This window comes from Oryzias latipes, chromosome 18 (assembly GCF_053564925.1).
Source record: "Oryzias latipes strain Hd-rR chromosome 18, Olatipes_Hd-rR_3.1".
In the NCBI taxonomy this organism is placed as follows: Eukaryota; Metazoa; Chordata; class Actinopteri; order Beloniformes; family Adrianichthyidae; genus Oryzias; species Oryzias latipes.
Genome location: NC_136254.1, coordinates 2519302 through 2542961, shown reverse-complemented (window position 1 = coordinate 2542961; position 23660 = coordinate 2519302). Strand labels below are relative to the sequence as shown.

At 39.7% G+C, this 23660-nt stretch overlaps 1 protein-coding gene and 1 long non-coding RNA gene across 2 annotated transcripts in view; both read left to right on the top strand.

The window, feature by feature from the left end:
• Nucleotides 1–23660, top strand: part of LOC101174464 (ependymin-2) — a 185479-nt gene that overhangs the window by 105904 nt on the left and 55915 nt on the right. The gene's annotated exons all lie outside the window — the stretch shown is intronic.
• Nucleotides 10980–20079, top strand: LOC144987285 (uncharacterized). Its single transcript, XR_013651162.1, has 3 exons — nt 10980–12442; nt 13469–13594; nt 16604–20079. It is a non-coding gene; the product is annotated as an uncharacterized LOC144987285 (long non-coding RNA).

The following is a 23660-nucleotide window of genomic DNA, read 5'->3' as shown; positions in this document are numbered from 1 at the left end:
TGCACAGCTGGTCACCTGTCTGTCAAACTCCTGAAGTTTGCTGACGACACCACACTCATCGGCCTCATCTCTGACGGAGATGAGTCGGCCTACAGGAGTGAAATAGCCAGGCTGGTGTCATAGTGCAGCGCTAACAACCTGGAGCTTAATGCTCTGAAGACAGTGGAGATGACAGTGGACTTCAGGAAGGCCCCAGCCCCCCTCCCCCCTGTCATCCTCTGTGACTCCCCAGTGACCTCTGTGGAGTCCTTCTGCTTCCTGGGAACCATCATCAGCCAGGACCTCAAGTGGGAGCAGAACATCAGCTCCATCACTAAGAAGGTCCAGCAGAGGATGTACTTCCTGAGGCAGCTGAAGAAGTTTCACCTCCCTGAAAAGATGCTGGTAGACTTTTACACCGCCATCATCGAATCCACCCTCACGTCCTCCATCACAGTCTGGTTCGCTGCGGCCACGGCCAGAGACAGGGCCAAGCTGCAACGCGTCATCAACTCAGCAGAGAAGGTGATCGGCTGCCACCTCCCGTCTCTCCAGGAGCTGCACATCTCCAGGACCTGGAGGCGGGCAGCCAGGATTGTAGCCAACCCCTCTCATCCAGGACATAATCTCTTTCGGCCCCTCCCTTCTGGCAAGAGGCTCCGGTCCATCAGGACCAGGACCTCGCGCCACAAGAACAGCTTCTTCCCCACTGCAGCCAGCCTGCTGAACAGAACCCCAACTCTCCCAGGTGACCCCCCTCCCCCCCCCCCCCCCCCCGCCCACCAAAGGACTGTCGGTGCCACTTACAGGCCCCACCATCCCAGCCCATCTGTGCTCCCACTTTAATTCACCTTACTCTACTGTATATAGTGTGTTGTTGTTGTTAACTTAATTTTTAACTTATTCTTAATTGCACTATACACCAAGTCAAATTCCTCGTTTTGTAAAGTGCGCTCTACTGAACCTGGCAATAAAACTTTTTCTGATTTCTGATTCTATTAATCATTGTTTTTTATTCATTCAAAATGCAATTAAATCAATATTTTATCTTTTTTCTTTTCCTTTTTCTTTTTTTTATCTCTTATATCCTTTTTTATAATCAATGTTTGAACTTCTTTTCCTTTCTATTGTCATGGTTTCAGTTTGTTGTCTTTTTTTTCGCTTTAGTTCTTGTTCTGTCTTGTTTGGTTCTGTTTCCTGTTTTATTTTGAAAGGTTTCCTGTCTTGTCATGTTTTTGAGTTTTACTTCCTTTGGTCCCCATCTGCCCTAATCGTGTTCACCTGTGTCTTGTCTGCCCTGTCTGTATATAAGTCTTGTCTCTGCCTTCCTCCTGTGCTGGTCCATTAACTTCTGCTCATGTTGATCACGTCTTCTTGTCTGGCGTCCATGTCCCTTGCCATGCCACAGTAAGTTTTTGTTTTTAGTTTTGTCATCCTGCTCTGCAGCGCTTTTTGTTAGTTAAATAAACCCACTTGCCCTGAACCCGTTTGCCTCCCGTCTCTGCGCCTGGGTCCTACCTGCTCTCGAGCCTCCCCCCCACACGACATCTATACATCCAATGAAATTAAACTACAAATCAACAAACACAACTGATAACAAATGTCTCTAAAAAATGATGTGTATATTTGCAGAACCTTAAAAACACCAAACAAATAACAAATGCTTCCCAAATAAAGCACAAAAAATGGAACACAAAATGTAAAACCCAAGTTAGAAATTGCAATTTGAAAAGATACTTTTTTCAGCAGCTTTTCAAAATCAATCACCAATTCTACTCTTCTGTGGATGAAACAAAGAACTCCAGAACAATGAAGCCATTTCTCTAAGTCTCTCTCACCTTCAGTTTTAAACAAGGTCTGTGAAAATCCACCATACATTGGTCACATGAACTCAGAGACCTGCTAAAAGTGCACAATTGTAAAAGCTCTTTTATATAGACAACTGTTTGTTTGCTTAGAGCTGTAAATATAAAAAAAAATGCTTTTCTATCACCTAGACACAGATGGAGAACCATATCAACTGGATTAATAACAGGGTGGCATGTTTAGACAACATGAAGCTGTCCATCACATTTTTGACCTAAACATGTAAACACATCCTTGGCTCTGCGGTTAGGAAATGGTATTTGGGAATCTCTTTATACCAGGAGCCAGCCTGGCCATTGGAACATCGCCACAGTGCCCATCCAGACTGGGACAGCAACGGGGTCCACTTCAGAGCCGTGAGCTGCTGTGTTTAACTCCAGCTGTCCCAGCAAGGGAAACAACTGCAGCAACATCCACTGACCAAGCTGACAAGCCCTGGCAGAAAAGATCCCCACAAGAAAAACACTGGCTCAGGCAGGCTGGTCAAAAAAAAATAGTTTTGCCATTGTCTTGCAGCTCGCAGATCAAGTGGTTTAGTTTTCCAGTAATGTCAGTCAAGAATGCAAGTTCAGATTCACAATGTTCATATTCACCATATTCAACAGACATCTCCTCCAATAGCACCTTAAAAATCCTGTGCTGTTTTGCTTTGCAGCTGAGGTTGTTTACGATTTTCAGAATAAGAGTCATTATATGTCCAGAGCCAATCACTTCTGCACATAAGGCCTGCTGGTGAATGACGCAGCAGTAATGCAGACATTTTGGAAAGTCTGGGTCAGCTTTACAGTGAGTGATGAAACCTGTTTGTCTATTGATCATAGCAGGAGTCCCATCTGCAGTCACTGCTACCAGCTTTTCTAATTGTACCTTTTTCTGCACAAAAACTCCTTCACCGTGTTATACATTTCAACTCCTCTTGTAGTTGTCTGTTAGGGCAGATGTGTCAGGAGTTCTTCTCTTGTGGAAACCAAAAGCTATGCTGTACTGTTGCCGTCCACAGACTCATTACACTGGACGTTAACCACCTGCACTTTGCAAGATCCCGGTCCAGCTAATTGGCCAAGTTATCAGACATAGCTGACACTCATCTAGACATTGTAGTGGAAATTGAATGAGTTCTATTGTTCTCATCCTTAGGGACAGTGATAGCAATTATCATCATTGCTTGAATTTTTTTCATGCTATATGCAAAAGTCTTTGTCCCTTAAGGCAACAGATTACAGCCCCCCCCCCCCCCCCCCCCCCCCAGGCTGCTGTCGTATTAACAATAGCTTGGAGCTCCAGAATGGACAAGAAAAAACGACGAGAATGGCTCGAGCAGGGCGTTGCTCACGGGGCGGTCGCTCGTGCCATGCGGTCGCACGTGCTCGGGCCCGCTAAATGCTACTTGTAGCTTTAATTATTATTATTATTTTTCTTCCGACGGAAGAGTCGCCTTTTTGAGGCCTTTAACATACCCCAAAACTCACCAAATTTTGTATACACATCAGGAGTCGCGAAAAATTTCATATTTTATAGGAGAACGGCATAGGTAAACAAAAATGGCTCGATAGCGCCACCTGCAAAATTTGTTTTCGCGAGCACCTCCATATGCTTTATAGTACAAACCTGATTTTAACAGGGCATGTTCATCAGATAGAAACCTACAAAAAAGTCTCTTGGGACCAAGCTGTCAGTCGCACAGGAAGTCTGATATTTTGATGACAATATGTCATTTTTGCTGTATTTTGGTCATTTGCAGGCCTCGCTCTAGAACGAACTCCTCCTAGAGATTTGAGAGTAATGACTCCAAACTTTGGTTTTGTAAACTAAACACATGTCCGATGTTAAATTGCAAAGCTTTTAAGTTTTTATGGATGTTTGTGACCATGGCGGCGCGTCAAAATTGGAGGTCGTTTCGAAAACACGCCATGAAAAGAAAAATGGCCATTACTCAGCCATGCATAATCCAATCTGATCCAAAATTGATGTGCATGATTGTAGTCTGACTCTGAACACATCTGCAGTGAAAAAATCTGGAAAAAGTGTAGCGCCACCTGCTGGCAAGAGGAAATGACATGTTTTACTTGGAGCATCACTACTCCGAGTAGGATGAGCCGACACACCTGAAAATGACGTCCACCTGTTGAAAAGCCATTGAAGTTTACTCTGACAAAAAACCATAACTTTCAATGCGGGGGTGTGGTCGTGACAGAGCGGCAAAGTTGGGCATCTCGCTATGCACACAAAAGTTGCTCTCACGTGCACATTCCTTGTCCAATCTCACTGAAATTCAATGGATATGATGAAGCTTCTATTCTGAACCCATGGATATGACAATCTTGGACGAGCTCTATAGCGCCACCTAGTTATTGCATTGGGCACATTCTGCCCTGTATTTTCTCTTTGCTTTGTCCGATGTGCATGAAATTAAAACTGGAGATACTCAGAAGGGTCCTCTCTCATAATCTGAAGTTTCATGGGTGTACACCTGACGGTGCCTGCGTAACAGGAAGTGGTCGATTATGTGCACCCAAATAATAGAAATTTATTATAAATCAGCCGTTTGTCTCAGGAAGCTGAGATTTCAGAATTAGATGCCTTTAATAACCTCCAGCTTTGATATGTAACACTATAGGGTCTACGAGAAACTTCATCACTTGATTTTTTTAATGAAATTTTGGACTGAACAAAGATTTTTAGCATAAATTCTGTTTAGGTCATCAGCACCAAGAATTCAACTTTCATAGGCATTTATGTGCTACTGCTTCCTAAAAAAATTCAGAATGATTGAAGTTACAGGTGAACTTTTAGACATCATTTCATCCAAAAAGGTCCGAAAACGTCTTTTTAGGCAAAACTGCAAACACCTATTTTTTTGCATAACTTATCTTTCAAATATCAGCACAAAAAAATTAAAAACGGTATGGATCTGTGTTTGCTGCCTTCCATATTTTTTTCAGACTTAAAAGTGTAACAGATGATTTATAAAAAATCCTTTTCATCCAAAAACCTGTGTTAAATCTGTCTAGACTCCAAACAAACATTTTTTTATGGTAACTTATGTTTCAACAATCGACACCAATTTTCACAGACCTAAAGCTGAACATGTCCCATAGCTCCCTGTATATTTTCATAGATATAAAATGAACTGGTCATTCTAACATCTGGCATTCTAACATCTTACATGTCAAAGCCTCTCTCAGCCTGGCTCTGCTGAAGGAGTCGTGTTACAACCCCGCCCCCTCCTGCTGGGACCCCTGCTATGTAAATTAGCAAGCAGTGAACAGAGAGATGAGGAGTAAGAATGGCCATTATTCAGGCATGCATAATCCAAAGACAGCCAGTTAAACACTGAAAGACATATTTTTTCGGTATGTCTTTCATACATCTTTAGTATTAAAAACTCTCCAAGATGAATGTGCCTGACTCCACCTGCAGGTGGATCACAGACTTCCTGACGGACAGACAGCAGTATGTGAGGCTGGGGAAGCTCGTCTCAGATACTCGGACCACAAGCACCGGATCCCCCCAGGGCTGTGTCCTTTCACCCCTGTTACTCTCCCTGTACACAAACAGCTGCACAGCTGGTCACCTGTCTGTCAAACTCCTGAAGTTTGCTGACGACACCACACTCATCGGCCTCATCTCTGACGGAGATGAGTCGGCCTACAGGAGTGAAATAGCCAGGCTGGTGTCATAGTGCAGCGCTAACAACCTGGAGCTTAATGCTCTGAAGACAGTGGAGATGACAGTGGACTTCAGGAAGGCCCCAGCCCCCCTCCCCCCTGTCATCCTCTGTGACTCCCCGGTGACCTCTGTGGAGTCCTTCTGCTTCCTGGGAACCATCATCAGCCAGGACCTCAAGTGGGAGCAGAACATCAGCTCCATCACTAAGAAGGTCCAGCAGAGGATGTACTTCCTGAGGCAGCTGAAGAAGTTTCACCTCCCTGAAAAGATGCTGGTAGACTTTTACACCGCCATCATCGAATCCACCCTCACGTCCTCCATCACAGTCTGGTTCGCTGCGGCCACGGCCAGAGACAAGGCCAAGCTGCAACGCGTCATCCACTCAGCAGAGAAGGTGATCGGCTGCCACCTCCCGTCTCTCCAGGAGCTGCACATCTCCAGGACCTGGAGGCGGGCAGCCAGGATTGTAGCCAACCCCTCTCATCCAGGACATAATCTCTTTCGGCCCCTCCCTTCTGGCAAGAGGCTCCGGTCCATCAGGACCAGGACCTCGCGCCACAAGAACAGCTTCTTCCCCACTGCAGCCAGCCTGCTGAACAGAACCCCAACTCCCCCAGGTGACCCCCCCTCCCCCCCCCGCCCACCAAAGGACTGTCGGTGCCACTTACAGGCTCCAACATCCCAGCCCATCTGTGCTCCCACTTTAATTCACCTTACTCTACTGTATATAGTGTGTTGTTGTTGTTAACTTAATTTTTAACTTATTCTTAATTGCACTATACACCAAGTCAAATTCCTCGTTTTGTAAAGTGCGCTCTACTGAACCTGGCAATAAAACTTTTTCTGATTCCTGATTCTGATTCTGATTCTATTAATCATTGTTTTTTATTCATTCAAAATGCAATTAAATCAATATTTTATCTTTTTTCTTTTCCTTTTTCTTTTTTTTTATCTCTTATATCCTTTTTTATAATCAATGTTTGAACTTCTTTTCCTTTCTATTGTCATGGTTTCAGTTTGTTGTCTTTTTTTTCGCTTTAGTTCTTGTTCTGTCTTGTTTGGTTCTGTTTCCTGTTTTATTTTGAAAGGTTTCCTGTCTTGTCATGTTTCTTGAGTTTTACTTCCTTTGGTCCCCATCTGCCCTAATCGTGTTCACCTGTGTCTTGTCTGCCCTGTCTGTATATAAGTCTTGTCTCTGCCTTCCTCCTGTGCTGGTCCATTAACTTCTGCTCATGTTGATCACGTCTTCTTGTCTGGCGTCCATGTCCCTTGCCATGCCACAGTAAGTTTTTGTTTTTAGTTTTGTCATCCTGCTCTGCAGCGCTTTTTGTTAGTTAAATAAACCCACTTGCCCTGAACCCGTTTGCCTCCCGTCTCTGCGCCTGGGTCCTACCTGCTCTCGAGCCTCCCCCCCACACGACATCTATACATCCAATGAAATTAAACTACAAATCAACAAACACAACTGATAACAAATGTCTCTAAAAAATGATGTGTATATTTGCAGAACCTTAAAAACACCAAACAAATAACAAATGCTTCCCAATTAAAGCACAAAAAATGGAACACAAAATGTAAAACCCAAGTTAGAAATTGCAATTTGAAAAAGATACTTTTTTCAGCAGCTTTTCAAAATCAATCACCAATTCTACTCTTCTGTGGATGAAACAAAGAACTCCAGAACAATGAAGCCATTTCTCTAAGTCTCTCTCACCTTCAGTTTTAAACAAGGTCTGTGAAAATCCACCATACATTGGTCACATGAACTCAGAGACCTGCTAAAAGTGCACAATTGTAAAAGCTCTTTTATATAGACAACTGTTTGTTTGCTTAGAGCTCTAAATATAAAAAAAAATGCTTTTCTATCACCTAGACACAGATGGAGAACCATATCAACTGGATTAATAACAGGGTGGCATGTTTAGACAACATGAAGCTGTCCATCACATTTTTGACCTAAACATGTAAACACATCCTTGGCTCTGCGGTTAGGAAATGGTATTTGGGAATCTCTTTATACCAGGAGCCAGCCTGGCCATTGGAACATCGCCACAGTGCCCATCCAGACTGGGACAGCAACGGGGTCCACTTCAGAGCCGTGAGCTGCTGTGTTTAACTCCAGCTGTCCCAGCAAGGGAGACAACTGCAGCAACATCCACTGACCAAGCTGACAAGCCCTGGCAGAAAAGATCCCCACAAGAAAAACACTGGCTCAGGCAGGCTGGTCAAAAAAAAATAGTTTTGCCATTGTCTTGCAGCTCGCAGATCAAGTGGTTTAGTTTTCCAGTAATGTCAGTCAAGAATGCAAGTTCAGATTCACAATGTTCATATTCACCATATTCAACAGACATCTCCTCCAATAGCACCTTAAAAATCCTGTGCTGTTTAGCTTTGCAGCTGAGGTTGTTTACGATTTTCAGAATAAGAGTCATTATATGTCCAGAGCCAATCACTTCTGCACATAAGGCCTGCTGGTGAATGACGCAGCAGTAATGCAGACATTTTGGAAAGTCTGGGTCAGCTTTACAGTGAGTGATGAAACCTGTTTGTCTATTGATCATAGCAGGAGTCCCATCTGCAGTCACTGCTACCAGCTTTTCTAATTGTACCTTTTTCTGCACAAAAACTCCTTCACCGTGTTATACATTTCAACTCCTCTTGTAGTTGTCTGTTAGGGCAGATGTGTCAGGAGTTCTTCTCTTGTGGAAACCAAAAGCTATGCTGTACTGTTGCCGTCCACAGACTCATCACACTGGACGTTAACCACCTGCACTTTGCAAGATCCCGGTCCAGCTAATTGGCCAAGTTATCAGACATAGCTGACACTCATCTAGACATTGTAGTGGAAATTGAATGAGTTCTATTGTTCTCATCCTTAGGGACAGTGATAGCAATTATCATCATTGCTTGAATTTTTTTCATGCTATATGCAAAAGTCTTTGTCCCTTAAGGCAACAGATTACAGCCCCCCCCCCCCCCCCCCAGGCTGCTGTCGTATTAACAATAGCTTGGAGCTCCAGAATGGACAAGAAAAAACGACGAGAATGGCTCGAGCAGGGCGTTGCTCACGGGGCGGTCGCTCGTGCCATGCGGTCGCACGTGCTCGGGCCCGCTAAATGCTACTTGTAGCTTTAATTATTAGGGCCCGAGCACGGAGTGCAAGGACCCTATTGTATCTGTTAGGTTTATTAGGGCCCGAGCACGGAGTGCAAGGACCCTATTGTATCTGTTAGGTTTATTATTATTATTAGGGCCCGAGCACGGAGTGCAAGGACCCTATTGTATCTGTTAGGTTTATTATTATTATTATTATTATTATTATTATTCTTCCGACTTTTCCGTCGCCTTTTTGAGGCCTTTAACATACCCCAAAACTCACCAAATTTTGTATACACATCAGGAGTCGCGAAAAATTTCATATTTTATAGGAGAACGGCATAGGTAAACAAAAATGGCTCGATAGCGCCACCTGCAAAATTTGTTTTCGCGAGCACCTCCATATGCTTTATAGTACAAACCTGATTTTAACAGGGCATGTTCATCGGATAGAAACCTACAAAAAAGTCTCTTGGGACCAAGCTGTCAGTCGCACAGGAAGTCTGATATTTTGATGACAATATGTCATTTTTGCTGTATTTTGGTCATTTGCAGGCCTCGCTCTAGAACGAACTCCTCCTAGAGATTTGAGAGTAATGACTCCAAACTTTGGTTTTGTAAACTAGACACATGTCCGATGTTAAATTGCAAAGCTTTTAAGTTTTTATGGATGTTTGTGACCATGGCGGCGCGTCAAAATTGGAGGTCGTTTCGAAAACACGCCATGAAAAGAAAAATGGCCATTACTCAGCCATGCATAATCCAATCTGATCCAAAATTGATGTGCATGATTGTAGTCTGACTCTGAACACATCTGCAGTGAAAAAATCTGGAAAAAGTGTAGCGCCACCTGCTGGCAAGAGGAAATGACATGTTTTACTTGGAGCATCACTGCTCCGAGTAGGATGAGCCGACACACCTGAAAATGACGTCCACCTGTTGAAAAGCCATTGAAGTTTACTCTGACAAAAAACCATAACTTTCAATGCGGGGGTGTGGTCGTGACAGAGCGGCAAAGTTGGGCATCTCGCTATGCACACAAAAGTTGCTCTCACGTGCACATTCCTTGTCCAATCTCACTGAAATTCAATGGATATGATGAAGCTTCTATTCTGAACCCATGGATATGACAATCTTGGACGAGCTCTATAGCGCCACCTAGTTATTGCATTGGGCACATTCTGCCCTGTATTTTCTCTTTGCTTTGTCCGATGTGCATGAAATTAAAACTGGAGATACTCAGAAGGGTCCTCTCTCATCATGTAAAGTTTCATGGGTGTACACCTGACGGTGCCTGCGTAACAGGAAGTGGTCGATTATGTGCACCCAAATAATAGAAATTTATTATAAATCAGCCGTTTGTCTCAGGAAGCTGAGATTTCAGAATTAGATGCCTTTAATAACCTCCAGCTTTGATATGTAACACTATAGGGTCTACGAGAAACTTCATCACTTGATTTTTTTAATGAAATTTTGGACTGAACAAAGATTTTTAGCATAAATTCTGTTTAGGTTATCAGCACCAAGAATTCAACTTTCATAGGCATTTATGTGCTACTGCTTCCTAAAAAAATTCAGAATGATTGAAGTTACAGGTGACATCTTAGAGAGCATTACATCCAAAAAGGTCCGAAAACGTCTTTTTAGGCAAAACTGCAAACACCTATTTTTTTGCATAACTTATCTTTCAAATATCAGCACAAAAAAATTAAAAACGGTAGGGATCTGTGTTTGCTGCCTTCCATATTTTTTTCAGACTTAAAAGTGTAACAGATGATTTATAAAAAATCCTTTTCATCCAAAAACCTGTGTTAAATCTGTCTAGACTCCAAACAAACATTTTTTTTATGGTAACTTATGTTTCAACAATCGACACCAATTTTCACAGACCTAAAGCTGAACATGTCCCATAGCTCCCTGAATATTTTCATAGATATAAAATGAACTGGTCATTCTAACATCTGGCATTCTAACATCTAACATCTTACATGTCAAAGCCTCTCTCAGCCTGGCTCTGCTGAAGGAGTCGTGTTACAACCCCGCCCCCTCCTGCTGGGACCCCTGCTATGTAAATTAGCAAGCAGTGAACAGAGAGATGAGTAGTAAGAATGGCCATTACTCAGGCATGCATAATCCAAAGACAGCCAGTTAAACACTGAAAGACATATTTTTTCGGTATGTCTTTCATACATCTTTGGTATTAAAAACTCTCCAAGATGAATGTGCCTGACTCCACCTGCAGGTGGATCACAGACTTCCTGACGGACAGACAGCAGTATGTGAGGCTGGGGAAGCTCGTCTCAGATACTCGGACCACAAGCACCCGATCCCCCCAGGGCTGTGTCCTTTCACCCCTGTTACTCTCCCTGTACACAAACAGCTGCACAGCTGGTCACCTTTCTGTCAAACTCCTGAAGTTTCCTGGCAGAAAAGATCCCCTCAAGAAACACTGCAGGCTGTTCCATAAATAAAATATAGTTTTGCCATTGCCTTGCAGCTCGAAGTTCAAGTGATTTAGTTTTTCAGTAATTTCAGTCAAAAATGCAAGTTCAGATTCACCAAATTCAAATTCACCATATTCAGCAGACATCTCCTCCAATAGCACCTTGAAAATCCTGTGCTGTTTTGCTTTGCCGCTGAGGTGTTGATTTTCACAATAGGAGTCATCATGTGTCCAGAGCCAATCACTTGTGCACATAAGGCCTGCTGGTGAATGAAGCAGCAGTAATGCAGACATTTTGGAAAGTCTGGGTCAGCTTTACAGTGAGTGATGAAACCTGTTTGTCTATTGATCATAGCAGGAGCCCCGTCTGCAGTCACTGCTACCAGCTTTACTAATGGTACTTTTTCTGCACAAAAACTCCTTCACCGTGTTATACATTTCAACTCCTCTTTTAATTGTCTGTAAGGGCAGTTGTGTTTTGAAAAATTTTTTAGACTTCTTTATATTTATAGATATGAAGATTTCTCAACTTAAATAAAGCAGCCGATTGAACTTCTAAGAAAAGTCCACCAGAGAGAGTCAAAGGGATTACAATTCGGCCTCTAGGTAGCAGGTGACCGTTAAGTATTTATGCTGTAAAAGATTTTGTTGTTCTTTGACAAAGTTCACATGCAGCAGGCTTCCCCCACCAGCAAAGCATCATGGGAAGTATGACGTCACAACCCCTGAATAGCAAACGTTTCTTGTGAGATGTATCTAACAGAATCACCCACAAAACATTTTTTTGAACACAGACATAACACAAAGAAGACAACACACCACCACTTTGGGATTGGAATGTAATTTTATTAGATTTTAACCCTTGGGATCAAACTAAAAACGGAGCTGTCTGATTGGTCCATGGGAGAACTCATGCCAATGGGGCACAAACCCAACAGCTACAATGTTCCCTAACGGACTAATGATCAATAAAATAATTACTATAAAATGTTCTACACATACATACGGAACTAAACGAAGTAGAACTTCTATTATTTCATGAAAGCAATAACATGTAATCAATCTACTTCATCAAATACGAACGATAAAATGCATGATGGGAAAAACCACAAGTCAAGCAGCTGGTCAAGCCATTGAAGGCAGGGCATTTTCGTCTGAGTACTCCCTCTGCTCGACCCCTGCTGGACGACTGGAGAATCACACCCCACAGAGAATTTCGCTGAAGCTTGCCGAATTTGAGCAAATCAGTTCTTTTCAGAACTTTCTCATTTCCTCTGCACTTCGATCTTCGACGCTCCTGACCAGCAAGGAAGACTACAGGACCCCCAGTGAGAAGAACTCGACCTTGCCAGACGCACTGCGCCGAGGACGCCTTCAATTTGACTCGAGGTTTGTCACGACCATTATGAATTTTCCCGCGACTTGTAAACGAACCATTACTTTAATCGACCATCGACACTTTTTTACATCGCCACAACGACTACTCACCTTCTGATTATCAATTTTATTGAATAAAAAACCGTAAAAGTTGCTTAAAATTGATTAGACGAACGCAAATAATTTGACCTTTTACTTCGTTGAACCGGAAGTGATGGCGGGCATTTTGTTTCGAACGTAATTTTAAAAAGACTTTTCAAAGCAAACCAACCGACGAATTTTCTTTTTAAACGGACACAAATGTACAAAATGACATGTAGAATCGATACTGGTCGACAAACAACAAGTTTCTATCAGTTTCAGAGATCGTTTTTTTTTGTAGTCTATCCACCATCTTTGTAGTTCTCAATTAAATATTCGAATGTAGTTTTTACGGTTTTTAAACCACATTAACCAGTGAAACTCCTTTCTAATTGATCAAATACATAGCAGTTCACATATAATACATTTTGAACGCGTGCCGACCCGTGAGTATTTCCACTGAAGATCAGTTCCAACCTATTTTGTACTTTTTAGGTTTTAAGTTAAATTTTCAGTGTTTAATAATTTCATAGGACACATGTTAAATTTATTTGTGTATAAATGTTTTCATATAATCTATAAGTGTGGCAGCCAGTATGAATATATTTGCAGGAACACACACAGATTTTAAAATGGCTGCTTGGCCTCCTGTTCGCTTTAGGATTGATAACGTTATTATTAGTTTATAAATGTTTTTATGGTCTTGGGCCTTCATATTTGTCTGATATGATTTTAATGTATGATCCCCTGTGGACCCTGAGGTCCTCTGATACAGGCCTTTTGGTTATCCCAAAAGTTAAAACACACGGCAAGGCCTCATTCAGTTTTAATGGACCTCCTCTATGGATTAGCCTCCCAGAGAGCATCTACCATTTCATGTCTATTAAAGTTTGTTTATGTATTTATTTTTGTTTGAATTAAATGTTTTTCCTTTTACATTTTTATTTGTAACTCCAGAGTTTTCCTCTGAGGGATCTTCCACACCAGTGACTAAACCTTTGTCTGGACAACAGAGAGAGGAGCTGTTTGCTGTTTTTTCCAGAGAACGTTGTGTTTTGTAAGCCATTAAAGAGTTTGGTAAAGGTAAGTTAAATTTGCAGTGTTTAATAATCTATTATAGCAGTGATCCCCAACCTTGTTTCAATAAACTTGATTGCACATTTTTTAAGTTAACGGACAGGTCTTTGAGATGTTGGTGGAGGATTACTGTAGCAACGCCACGCAGAAGGAGGAACAGATGTGTGACATCACACATCCCAGCTTTAATTTAGACACCCATGGATAGAACATTGCATGGCTCTCATCATCCTCCCCCCTTCTGCCACTCATGGTGCAAAAAAGAAAAATGTAGCTATTTTTTTCTGGAAGTAGAAGGCTCCTCTTCTGTCTCCTGGCTGGGCCTTTTCACCTATGCAAAAAAAACTTTCCAAAGACGTTTGTTTTTTACTCATTTTGCTAGCTCCTGGGTTTTATTTTAGCGATAACTTATCACGTGACTGAGAGGAGCACCTTGGTCTGTGTTACTATGGAAGCGATTCTGTAGCATTAATAAAAAGCAAAGTCAAAACCAGAAATGCCTTTTAATTTTCAAGATGAAGCTGCATTTTTTGACTCAAAAATAAAATGAAAAAGCCATCCACCAAAATGCTTTTTCATTTCCTTCTTCAACACTGATTATTCTGTCACTTAATTAAAATTAAAATGAAAATGGTATTTGACATTTCATTTTCAAGACGTTCCATGGTAAATGTGTAGCATAATTCATTTAGAAATGTCTAATTTGACATTTAAAATGGATTAATAGAAATGCTTTTTATTTTCAAAGTGAAGCTGCATTTTTTGACTCAAAATTAAAAAGAAAAAGCAATACTTCAAAATGCTTTATCATTTTATACTGCAACACAGCTTTTTTGTCACTTAATTAAAATGATAAAGAAAATGGTATTTGACATTTCATTTAAAAAAAGGTGCATGGTAAATGTGTAGCATAATTCATTTAGAAATGTCTAATTTGACAATAAAAATGGTTTAACAGAAATGCTTTTTAATTTTCAAAATGTAGCTGCATCAAATAGCTCAAAATTCAAATATAATTCAAATATAATAGCAATATTTCAAAATGCTTTTTCATTTTATACTTCAAACCGCTTATTCTGTGTCATAATTAAAATGAAAATGCAAAGAGGGGATTGCATTTGCATTTTAACATCCACCCTGCAAAACTTGGAGCAATATTCATTTCTTAAAAGCATTAGCAGAGGGGAGGCGGGGCGATGACGTCACTGCTTTCTCCGTGTGTCCGCCTGCTGAAAGACACACGCACCAGGAGCAGACTGTTAGTGGCAGAGAAGAGGGTTTTGTGATGGTTGTGAACTTCTGATGAGTTTGCACAGCTTCTCAGGACTAACTAGCAGCATGTCCGTCTTCTGCGGTCCTCCTCCTGACGCACGCAGACAAGCTTTTTATCTTCGGACCGCCAGCTGCCTTTTCATAGCGGAGCGCGAAGCTCCGATCGCTGAAGGCGGAAATGCTGCTACGATGATCCGAGAAACCATCATATGAATTTGTGTTTCCAGTGGTGTCCAGAACAAAATAAAAACTGATGTAATTCTCACATATTTACAAATTTATTTGCAGCTAAATTTGCTGTTTGACAGCTGGAGCTCCATCAACAGACAGATTTCTCCATGCTAAACGGTTGCTGGTTGGACCAAAAACACTCACTCAGCGTGAAGCTGCAGGAGACTATCTTCATAATGTGCTTTTATTACTGTTATGATTATTATTAAAGGCCTGCTCTGCTTGATCATATGTTTGTAAATCCGTGCGGTCAGACGACGCTGAAGAAGTTGGGTTGGGATTCACAGCTTCTGATTCAAGAGGGAGCTAAAGGAACATTCTGCTGCATTTCTCGCATTAAGATCCAGGAATCCAGGTTTGAGCAGGCCAGGTCCAGCGGTTTGTGAACAGGACCCAGTTTTAGGTGATCTTAATGCGAACACAGACACACCAGGTCTCTCAGCGACAGCGGCCGTACACACGGAGAAAGCAGTGACGTCATCGCCCCACCCCCCCTCTGCTAATGTGTTTAAGAAATGAATATTGCTCCAAGTTTTGCAGGGTGGATGTTAAAATGCAATCCCCTCTTTGCATTTTCGTTTTAATTATGACACAGAATAGGCGGATTGAAGTATAAAATGAAAAAGCATTTTGAAATATTGCTTTTATATTTGAATTTTGAGCTACATTTTCAAAATTAAAAAGCATTTCTGTTAATCCATTTTAATTGTCAAATTAGACATTTCTAAATGAATTTTGCTAGACATTTACCGTGGACCTTTTTTAAAATGAAATGTCAAACACCATTTTCTTTATCATTTTGATTAAGTGACAGAATAAGCTGTGTTGAGGAAGGAAATAAAGCATTTTGAAGTATTGCTTTTTCTTTTTAATTTTGAGTCAAAAAATGCAGCTTCATTTTGAAAATCAGAAAAGCATTTCTATTAATCCATTTTAAAGGTCAAATTAAACATTTCTAAATGAATTATGCTACACATTTACCAGAGAACGACTTGAAAATGAAATGTCAAATACCATTTTCATTTTAATTAAGTGACAGAATAAGCTTTGAGGAAGGAAAAGAAAGCATTTTGGGGGATTGTTTTTTCATTTTATTTTTGAGTCAACAAAATGCAGCTTCTTTTTGAAAATGAAAAAGCATTTCTGGTTTTAACTTTGCTTTTTATTAATGCTACTGAATCGCTTCCATACATTACTGGTGACATAGACGGGTGTGACAGTCACACAGAGAATCGGGCATCTTTTCAAAATAAAACATCTTTCAGATTCAGATATAAATAAACCGGAAGTAAAGTAAGTTATTTATTATTTGCGGCCCGGGGGTTGGGGACCACTGTATTATAGGACACATGTTACATTTATTTGTGTATAACTATTTTCCAATAGTCTGAATATTTAATTTTATGTTTTTGATTATTTGTCTGTGTGGTATAAATGTATTGCTTTATGTATACATAATAGAAATGAGAATTTTATTTTAATGGTGGTTTCATTTTTTTATTTTTTTTTTAGATGCCACGAAAGAAGGGATTTAATATGCGTCGCACCAAAGTGTGTAAGGTTCAGGAAGAAGGTAAAACTTCTGGTTGTGTTTGTCTGGAGCAAATACAGAGGCCTTTGATTTCTGGAATGAAAGTAAGATTGACAAATTCAAGTGATAGTACAACATCGCTTACATGTTGTGTTGTGGCTGCAATCAACCATGTTGTTGCTCCAGTGTGTACATGGAGGGACGCTGATGTTGATAATATTAGAAATGAAGGTGTGCAGTTGGTTTGTTCATTTAATGGAAGTGATGGATGTGTGAACAATTCCGAAAAGTTATTCAAGGTTTCTGAAAAGCTCAGTGTGTTTGGAAGAATTTGGGATGTTGCTATCAATGAGCCTGTGTATTCTGGTGATTCAAAGAGTGAAGATTTTTCACTGTTGTATGAAATGATGCAGGAGCGACTGATGGAGGAAGATCTGTGTTTGTTGGATTTGCAGGGTTTCGTTTGTGCTGTCATTCATCACAAAGAGTATTTTGTTGTGGTTGATTGTGGTGCACGAGATTCATCTGGAATGTTTTCTAATATTGGAACATCTGTGGCTGTCTTCAACAGTTGCTTTAATGACTTGATGTTGCACATTTGGAACTTGAAAAAGTCTTTGAATGCAGAATGGTTTGGCATTAGTTCAATGTTTGTGAAAGAAGCTTCTTGGGACGGGTGTAATAATACATTTGGTTTGGGAGCAGAGGATGCACGTGTGAATCAGTCAGTTTTGGGCAAAAGACAGACTGGTTTTATAAAAGAACATGTTCAGGAGTTAAATGACAAAATTGTGGTTGGCGATAAATGTAAAGTGTTAATGGAATGCAAAAATACATTGAAAATTGGAAAAAAGGGCAGTAATTTAAAAAAAAAATCATCTTCAGTGATTTTAAATGAAAACAATTGTAACAGATTTGACACAGAACGTTGTGTAAGGGGATCTTTTCATCAAGGAGATCGGCAGCTTCAAAACAGAGGTGTGCAGTGCATGGCAATAGCCCTGGTGAGTATGGCTAAACACACGCATCGTAGTGTTTTTGAGTGGGAGGCAACAGACTTGGACCATGTTGTGTTTCTTGGTGATCAGCTTTACTCCTCGGTGTGTGAAAACAAAATCATCCCTGGAAATTTGAAGTTTTTGTCAGTACCTGATTTGCCCATGGATTCTGAAATTGATGGTAAATTATTTAAGTTTGAGTATGGTGAATACGTTTCTGGGATTGTTAATGTGAGTAATGGTAAATTTGTTGACAGTGGTGAAGTGATAACTCTTAAAAAGGGACTGGAGCACATGCTTGTCAAGTATAAAACATGTTTTTTGACCATAGGCAGTAGTACTTGTGCTGTTATTTCAGAAAACGGCCATTATGCTGTGGTGGATTCACATGCACGCAGTGGTACTGGAATGGCAGATGTAAATGGAAGAAGTATTATCATGTACCTTCCTAGTCTTAATGATTTATACAATTATATTTGTTGCCTGAGTATTTCACTTGCAGGGAAAGAAATGGCTTTTGAAATTGCATCCGTTGCTGTTACTGACAATGATCATAGTGAGAAAAATAAACAAAGTGTGCTTGAGAAGGATTGTAAAACTGGATTAAATACTGGGTCACAGTTTGGTTTCGGGTGCAGTTTAGATGTTCAAACTGGTCCCTTACCGTTGCATGAAAGTAACAGAAAGCGTAAGCTTTCTACTGTGCAACGTGAATCAAAGAAGACAAAATGGTATGATGCTAATGAAGCTAGTTTGGATGTTGAGTTTCTTGATGTTTCATCAAAGAAACTTGAGTTTTACCCTGTTGATTTTGATGTTACACAAGCATTGTGTAAACAACTGAATGTGCATTGTGAAAACACTGCTTGTTCTAACCCTCTAGAGGTTGATATGTTGGGAATTCCATGTCAAACTGATCATATAGTAGCCGATGGCAATTGTTTTTTTAGGGCTGTGTCCAAAGTTATTAGTGGTACAGAGAAAAATCACATAAAGTTAAGACGTGCAGTTGTCACACATTTACAAAAGAATGTTGGAAATTATAGTTCTCTTTTGAGATCTGAAAATATGTCTGTGGATGAATATCTCAATGTTTCTAGAATGAGATTTTCTGGTAGTTGGGCTACAGAGGTTGAAATTCAAGCTACAGCTGACTACTTGGGTGTGAGTGTGTATACATTTCACAATGAACGTTGGTTGAAATATGCCTGTCAACGTAAGGCCATATCTAAACAAGGCATATATTTGCAAAATATAAATGAGTGTCATTATGAAGTTGTAACTTGCGTTGAAATGTTTCAGCAGCAGCGTTGTTTTGGGTTGTGTAAATCTATGGAAAAAAATAATTTGGGTCATAATATGAGGCAACGCAAAAGAGACTCAGAAATGCTGTCAGAAGGAGATTGCAAGAGTGTTAAACATGGCAGGTCTGAAGTTGGTGATTGTAATGAAGTTTTGTTTAGTGCATTGGTTAACAATGATCACCAAAACAGTGAAATTTATCAAAGTAACAATTTAGTTGAAAATGCTTTCAGTTTTTATCCATTGTCGTTTGAGAGTACAGTTTTGTTGTCAAAACATATTGATTTAGATTTTGTGAAGCAGTATGAAGACATTCCAACTAATAATGTAACGCTTGGTTCTATTTGTAAGACAGAGGTCACATTAAATGATGGCAATAGTTTTTTTCGTGCTATTTCTCGAGTCATTAGTGGATCTGAAAATTGTCATAGAAGAGTTCGACTGGCTGTTGTTAAGTTTATGCTAAAGAACAGTGACATTCATATGAAGTTGCTGGAGAAAGGATATGCCACAGTGTCTGAGTACATTCAAAAGTCACGTATGAAATATGTTGGCAGTTTTGTATGTGAGATTGACATTCAAGCTACTTCAAATGTTTTGGGAGTAGAAATTTTTGTACACAATGGTAGCATATGGAGAAAGTATAACCCTGTAAATAAAATACTTGGAAATCAAGCAATTTATTTGCGAGAATGTGGTGAGAAATATTACGAGGTTGTTGTTTGTGTTCATTGTAGTGGTAAAATTGGGTGTGCCAATTGGTGTAAAAGCAATAGTATTTGTTCTGAGAAACCACTGTTAAGATGTCGTTCTTTTCAACCACATAATGTTAGTTGTGATTCAGTTGGTGAATCTTCCTTTTCAAAGTATCTAAAAAAAAGGAGATCTTTTTACCACAAAATGCAATATCAAACAAGTGAACTGCATAAACAGAAGAAAAAAGATATGAGTAAAAGGAAATATGCATCTGATTCTTTGCGTAGATCCAGAGCATTAGAATTGAGTAAAAATAAATATAGGGAAAATGCTATGCATAAAATGTGGGTTAAAGAACGTAGTTCTGCAAAATACAGAACTGATGATTTACACAGACATCGTGTTAAAAATGGGAGTAAAAGCAAGTATAAATTTGATTTGTTACACAAACATAATGTTAAGGAAATGAGTAAAAGAAAATATCAGATTAATGTTACTCATAGAGAAAATGTTAAAGCACTGAGTTCTAGAAAATATCAGAGTAATGTTACTCATAGAGAAAATGTTAAAGCACTGAGTTCTAGAAAATATCAGAGTAATGTTACTCATAGAGAAAATGTTAAAGCACTGAGTTCTAGAAAATATCAGAGTAATGTTACTCATAGAGAAAATGTTAAAGCACTGAGTTCTAGAAAATATCAGAGTAATGTTACTCATAGAGAAAATGTTAAAGCACTGAGTTCTAGAAAATATCAGAGTAATGTTACTCATAGAGAAAATGTTAAAGCACTGAGTTCTAGAAAATATCGTCAAGATCCTCACTTTAGGAAAAGTGTGTTGGATGGGATGAAATTGAAGCGACAATTGAATAAAAAACAGTTGGAAGAGTTTGATGTTGTTATGAAACAATTTTTGGATAAAGTTAAAGATGGACCTGGGTTTGTTTGTTGTGTATGTCATAGGTTGTTATTTGAACATCAAGTATTACATTGTAAAAAAGAGTTGTACAGTAATGCAGGACTTGGACTTATCGCTGATCAATGTATCACTTCTGGTTATTTGCATATCTGCAATGCAAACTGCTCAAAAAATTGTGAATGGATGAAAACATCAAGAAGCAAATTGTGGATTTGTTACACGTGTCATGCTAAAATCAAGAAAGGTAAAGTACCAGCTGAAAGTGTTAAAAATAACTTAGAACTTGAACCTATACCAGCGGAATTGGCATGTTTAAATCAATTAGAACAACATCTAATAGCGTTACATATTCCATTTATGAAACTGTTAGCATTGCCCAAAGGTGGACAGAATGGCGTGCATGGACCTATTACTTGTGTTCCTGCAAATACTGAACAAACAACTTATTTGTTACCACGCATGTCTATTGAGGGTTCTCTTGTGCCTGTGAAATTAAAACGGAAGCTTACTTATAAAGGACATTATGAATATCAGTATGTTGATACGGAACGTGTTAAGCAGGCTTTACAGTTTTTACAAACCCATAATTATTATTATAACAACGTGAAATTTAATAATGATTGGATTAATGGTTTTTGTAAAGAAACATCTGATGTGGTAGAAAAAGATGTTGAATGCACTGCAAATGTTGACGATTCAAATGTTTTAGGAGATGAACTTCTGCATGATAGACAGCAGCATTGCATGTTCCAGGACACTTGTCTAATGCCAGTAGACATTGGTCAAGAGGCTTTGGATCAATATTTTGATCACATTTTGAATGTAGCTCCCGCTGAAGGCAATAGTCCGGTGAAGTTGTTGTCCGATATTACAAATGAGGCTAAGTGTTTTCCTGTGTTGTTTCCTAAGGGTGGACCAACATATCATGATGGAAGACAACATCCTTTAACTCTATCACGATATTTTAACAACAGGATTCTTAATGCTGATTGTCGTTTTGCACAAAATGTGGAATATATTTTTTTTGCCCAATATATGACAGAATTAGAAAAGGTCGTTTCAAATGTTTCGATTGCAGTAAGAAAAGGTAAGTATAATTTTAAAAATAAACGAGTAGTTACTGGAGAGTTGTTGAAAAGTGATGATTCTATTAAAAGGATGTTGGAATTTGATGATGGGTACCGATTTTTAAAACCAATTAGAGGTACGCCAGCTTTTTGGCAGGCGGCCCAGAAAGACCTCATGGCTTGTGTGAGGCAGCTTGGAATCCCCACATGGTTCTGTTCATTTTCTTCAGCTGATATGCGTTGGAAGAATTTACTTTCCTGCATTCTGAAGCACGAAGGTAGAACTGAAACTGTGGAGCAGTTGGAATGGGCAGACAGATGTGAGCTTTTGCGTCGTAATCCTGTCACTGCTGCTCGGATGTTTGATTTTCGTTGGCATTGTTTTCTGAAAGAGGTTCTTATGTCGCCTGCATGTCCTATAGGAAAAATTAAGGATTATTTTTATAGGGTGGAGTTTCAGCAACGAGGCTCACCACATCTTCATTGCCTGTTTTGGATAGAGGATGCACCTGTAATTGACAGAAATACAGATGCTGAAGTGATTGCATTTATTGATCGTTATGTGACTTGTGAGTTACCATCAAATATTGACTTACTGGAAATTGTAACATCTGTGCAAAAACACTCTGAAACACATGCGAAAACATGTAAAAAAAAAGGAACTGTGTGTCGTTTTAATTTTCCTAGACCACCTTCTGCGCGTACATTCATATCACGTAGCACAAGTGCTGAAGAGACACAGTCTTGTCAATGTGTGTTATCACAGAAAGAGTCTTGCAACTGTAAAGAAAATGCACAGACACCGCAATTGAAGAAAAAAGAGGCTTCTGCATTGATTGCACACATTAAAGCTGCTCTCTCAACTGATGGGCCAACTTATGACAATGTTGAGGATTTGTTTGAATCTGTTGGGTTAAACCAAAGCACATTTGAAACTGCATATAACTGTTGTGCTCGGAAAACCCATGTTGTGCTGAAACGTCAACTTAAAGAAGTTTGGATTAATCAATATAGCAAGCCACTGTTAAAATGCTGGAATGCTAATATGGATATACAGTTTGTTGTCGACGCATACGCATGTGTTGTGTACATCATTTCTTACATCTCTAAATCAGAGAAGGAAATGGGTTTATTATTGCAGTGTGCACAAAAGGAAGCATGCAGGGATGGAAATGCTTCTGCCAAAGAGAGTCTAAAAACATTAGGCAGTACATATTTGCACAACAGAGATGTATCTGCTCAAGAAAGTGTTTATAGACTGACAAATGCACATTTGAAAGAGTGCTCTCGGAAAGTTGTGTTTCTTCCTGTTGGTGAAAATACTGTTAAAATGAGTTTACCGTTAAAAGTACTTAAAGAAAAAGCATCAAAGCATTCTGTTAGCACAGATGATATGTGGATGACAAGCATTGTGGATAGATATAAGAACAGACCTAAGAGTGATGATTTTCCTTCAATGTGTTTAGCAGTATTTGCTTCCGAATTTCGTGTGTTGTCAAAAAATGAAAGTGCTGCTAAGCGAATAAAGTTGAACAACAACACTGGATATGTTGTAAAAAGAACCCGCACACAACCTGCTGTTGTACGTTACGTTAAGTTCTCTGAAACAAAACAGCCTGAATTGTTTTATCAAAGCAATCTGCAGTTGTTTTTGCCATACTACAGCGATAGCCAGCTGAAACCTCAAGGTTTTGAAACGTATCAAGACTTTTTTCATAAGGGCACGATAAGACTTGGTAATTCAGGTCTGCAGTTGGTAAAGTCCGTGGTAACATTAAACAGAAGTAAATTTGAAATTGATGGTGATAAATTGGTTAATGCTCAGCAAGGGATAGATAATGCTGGTGTAGTTGAAGATGCCTGGTGTGAATTATGCCCTGAGCAAGAATTGGAAAGACTTGAGTGTCAAGAGTTGTTGCAGAACCAAAAAAGTGTCGATGATGAACAGGAATTTGATATTCCTGATTTAAGAGTTTCTGCTCAACATAGCCATTTCTTTCAACTGAATAACACAAAAATGCCTCGTAGTGATGGCTTGGCTTTAATTCGCTCTTTAA